Source organism: Numida meleagris, chromosome 2, assembly GCF_002078875.1.
Source record: "Numida meleagris isolate 19003 breed g44 Domestic line chromosome 2, NumMel1.0, whole genome shotgun sequence".
Classification (NCBI taxonomy): Eukaryota; Metazoa; Chordata; class Aves; order Galliformes; family Numididae; genus Numida; species Numida meleagris.
Window position 1 is genome coordinate 19,009,036 of NC_034410.1, and position 4,599 is coordinate 19,013,634.

Below are 4,599 nucleotides of genomic sequence, written 5' to 3' on the forward strand. Positions count from 1 at the left end.
GGGTTCCTTTAGCTTGGAGAAGAGAAGGCTCCAGGGAGACCTCATGGTGGTCTTCTGCAGTACCTGAGGGGAGCTTTTTATACTTGAGGACTTTTTACACAGTCTAGAAGTGACAGGACAAGGGGCAATGGCTTTAAACTAAAAGAGGGGAGATCGGGGTTAGATGTTAGGAAGAAATTTTTTACTTAGACGGTGGTGGGGCACTGGAACAGGCTGCCCAGAGAGGTTGTGCACGCCTAATCTCTGGAAGCATTCAAGGCCAGGTTGGATGGGATCCTGGGCAGCCTGATCTAGTGGTAGGCAACCCTGCCCATGGAAGGAGGGTTGGAACTAGATGACTTTTATCTCCTACAACCTAAGACATTCTATGATTCTATGATTCTATATAATTCACTAAGAGGAAGAAACCATTTCTTCAGGTGCTTACTGCCCTGCAACTGCAGTTACTGGGAAAACAAAGAAACAAACAGAAGCACTGAGCTGACAATATTTATGATGATACAGACAAATTTTAGGTATTTCTCATCCCCACGCCAGTATGAGAGCATTTGTAGTCATGAAGCCAGACACTGAGTACAGGTGGGATTTTTTTATTACTTCAGGCAGTGTAGGTTTATCTGTCAGTTAAAAGAAAGCTGAGGTTGATTTCCTCTTGAAAAGACTGGTAATTTAACAGGACAGCTGGCTTTCTCCTATGAAGCCTGACAAACAGCAGAGATGGCAGAACAGCAGAAAACTGGAAAGGAAAAAAATCAGCAGATCAACTGTCAAAAGGCACATATCTGAATAACTGGTGAGATGTCTAAATGGCTGCCATGAAGGCTGCTACGCAGGAAAACATTATTTGTTGCTCAATACTTTGCTTTTACAGATTAAGCAGTGGGAATTCAAAGTATTCTTAGATTTGAAGGAGAAATAAACTATGCTGCTCTGTATTTCAAGCATCATTCAAAAGTCAAAATAGTGTTGAATATTCATTATTTAGTCCCAAAGACAAAGATTAAAGGATGTTATTAAGGTAAGTGAGAAGCAATAAAGGGCCCAGAAAGGAAATTTTGCAGGAAACAAGACTGCATCTTTCTGAAACAAAGCTGACACTACTAAGGAAAAGTTAAGAGAGCATTAAATATTTGTTTCTATTGCTTGATAGTTGTTGGAAAATATGTAATCTCTTTATAAAATAATTAAGAGCTGTGGTGCAAGAATGGCTTGACGAGAATTCATTCAGTTAAACTTTTCTATCTCTGGGCTCTGATTAAAGCAGGTAGTTACAGCAGTGTTTTCTGGCCTTGCAATGTATGCATTGCTGGTGCTATACAAATATTTATTTTAATACAATAATTTGTCATAGCCCTACGTATGTGTTAATCACCTGAATCAATAAAAAAGCAGTATCTTATGAATATAATAAAGTTAAAAACCCAGCATCTTTCAAAACACCCATCTCATGTTCTGAGCTCCATGAATGATTGTATACAAATAAAGAGATCACATTTTAGGTTTGTGCTTCAAATACAGGAAAACCTTTAAATAAACAAGCATAGAACTTGAAATGTATTTTTTTTCAGTAGAATACATATTGTTAGTTCTTGTAAGAAGATACATTTTCCTTTCCAAGGCAAAATTAAACATTGCTTTAAGCTTTCATAATTCCTCAGTGGCAGACAAATGAAAGTTGATTGAGTATTTTAGACATTAAAAAAAAGCCTTTGAAGGAAACAAATCAGCAGACACATGCAAGAGGGGAAAGCATATCTGATAGCCCTCGAAAGCCAGAGGTCACATGTGGATAATTATATTCAACAGATCCTTGTAGACTCATCCTCCAGAGACATGGTAAATCTATTTTTATCACCACACAATCCCATGGCAATTAAAGTGCTTATGATTGTATATACTTCCATAATATTTTGCCCTTGATCACTGTGTCTTATTACTGAAAACTCCTAGTGCATTTAACCTCAGTGTGCACTGTAACCCAATCACAGAACTGATTACTTTTATAACCTTTTCCTGTACATCTTCTAGATCCTACATATTCTTTAGTCACAGCCCTACACGATAGCTGCATTTTTCCTACTACTCTTACATGCTCTTTGAATGTTACAGGGGACTGACCAAACGCTTTTCAGTAGACCGTCAGAAATGTTTTCCTAATTAAAAACTACTGCTGCACATGCTTTTTTATATTTTTATTTTTCCTACAGACGTAGCAGTGTTTTTAGTTCCCATTTTGTTATCTTAGCAGTAGACAAATCTTTAGGTCTTCACAGTCAAGTTCTAATTTCGACAAACATGTACAAATTTGGGTCACTGCTAAAAATCATAATTAGCTTTCTTCTAGGTGATCTACAATACCACATGCACTATGCTCTCCATGCATGTACCAGGCCCTTAAAATTCTAGCAGAGTGTGAGGCATGATTTTCTAATACAAAAAATCCCACATTTACTCTTCTACGAAGTATCATATGTATTTCCCAATACTCCTATTACTGTATTTACCTCATAGAAATTCACTTTACCTCTGAGAAAGTCTGTTTTGTAGTGCTCAGGAAACACAGAGATTGTTTAACAGACTGACATGGTATTTGTCACTTTATATTCCTTTGGCACTGAAGATCTGTTCAGGAATAGATTATGCACTAGAGCAAACAGCAACTTCAAGGTTGTTTTTTTCTTACACGGTCACTATTACAGTAACGTTCCTCAGCATATTCTGACAAGGACTTGTGTTCTTAGGATTAATCTTCTGAGTTTTTGCTTCAAAAACAGTTATTTCTGAAATCTTATATACGTGCTGTTATAGTTCATACAAGTCTGTTCATAGGTAACTGAAGTCTTCCATTGCTTCCTTCTGTGTTTGAAGGAAAAACAGGAAAAAAGGAGAGAAATACTGTAAGCAACTATACTGATGATATCTGACGTGTCAATGTTGTATTGTCTCTAAATGCGACTCCATTTCACTTTTTTTGAAAATTAGCAAACAAATGCACCTAATGAAAGTCTGGGAAAATGTGAAAGCAACAAAATGAGCACTTACCGAAAGACAGTAAATGGACAATTACTGGAAGAATGGTGATAAAGTGAGATACTTCATCCTGACAGCAACAAAAAAATAAAGTTGGAAATAGAAGTGGCCATTAAATATTCTCAAGGGGAAGAAATTTGGAGTGTAAACAAGATTCTGAAATTGAGCCATGAGAATTCCTGTCAGTTCTATGCCACTAATAAGTTAATATGCTTGACATTTGTGTGGACTTTTTAGTTTTAAGATTGAAAAGCAATTAACCAAAGTCTAACATGCTTCTGTGAGATAAGCACACATTATTATCCCTTTATCGCTGAGGAAGAAGCAGAGCAAATGGTTTTTGATGTGTCACATAGTGCGCAGATGCCTACCTGGAATATTGGTGATCCCACAGGGCTTGCAAGGGAAGAAAAAAAAAGAAAAACAGAAGAAAACAATTAACATTTTACTACATTTACTTTATTTGAAAGCCAAACATAAGAGCTATGAGAAGAAAAAAAAAATCCTATAACCCTCATTAGACTAGTAAAAGATCACTCCAGCTGGAGAGACAACTAGCACATTGTCTCATTCACCAGCTAAAGAATTTATTATGAAATCGGAATCAGCTCCCTTTTCATCTTGTCTCCCTGCAGTTCATCTACGTGCCTCGAGGCTCAAGGCCCCACGCAGCCTGCGCTGAGAGCAGCCCGCGCTGAGAGCACCCCGCGCCCGCCCTGCCGCAGCCCCTCGCTCTGCAGCCCGACTGGGCAGAGAGTTCCGGACAGCTCAATCCAGTCCCCTGCAGAGAAGGAAGTCCGCTGTCACGCCACATATATCCTCGACGCTTCTGTCAGCGTTTACTGCAGCTAAAACAAAGCTGAGAGCCCAGGCTGGGTTCGCTCCCCGGCCGCAGCCTGTCGCTCGCTCGCTAGGTGTCGCCGCCGGCTGCCGAGGAACATGGCGCTCAGCGCCGGCCGCCATCTCGGGCGCGAAGCCGGTAGCGCGGCCCCGCCACGAGCTCGGCTGCTCGCCGGGTCCTGCCCTAGCCCAGGCTTTCTCCCTCTTGCTCTGCTCGCATGGCTGCCATCTGCCCACCCGTAGAGCCAAGCACGCTTCTTTTATCTTGGAATTATATCACCAAATTGCATGGGTTGTAAGGACCTTGAATCCCACCCAGTTCCACCCCATGCCATGGGCATGGCTGCCCCCACCAGCTCAGGCTGCCCAGAGCCCCAGCCAAACCCACCTTGAGCACCTTCAGAGATGGGGCACCCACAGCTCTGGGCAGCAGTGCCAGTGCCTCACCATCCGCTTCTGCATAAAGAATTTTCTCCTAACATGTATGGAATCATGGGCTGGACTATGTTCACCTGAGCTTTGAGTATCTCCCAGCCTGGAGACTTCATAGCCTCTGTGGGCAGCCAGTGGCAGTCTTCAAGGCACATATCAAATCAAGGTTCTTTCTATGTGCTAAAGTTACACTCCTTGATGGCTGTTTTTTTTATGAATTATCTATAGCTAAAGCTATGATACTGTACAGTGAGGCTACATAAATTAAAAATAATTTCTGTCCAGATTTAGCTGAAG

At 40.9% G+C, this 4,599-nt stretch overlaps 1 long non-coding RNA gene across 1 annotated transcript; it reads right to left on the reverse strand.

The window, feature by feature from the left end:
* On the reverse strand, positions 495-4,274 carry LOC110395143. Its single transcript, XR_002436188.1, has 5 exons — positions 4,259-4,274; positions 3,402-3,426; positions 3,043-3,100; positions 2,525-2,856; positions 495-736 (listed from the first exon to the last, which is right to left on the reverse strand). It is a non-coding gene; the product is annotated as an uncharacterized LOC110395143 (long non-coding RNA).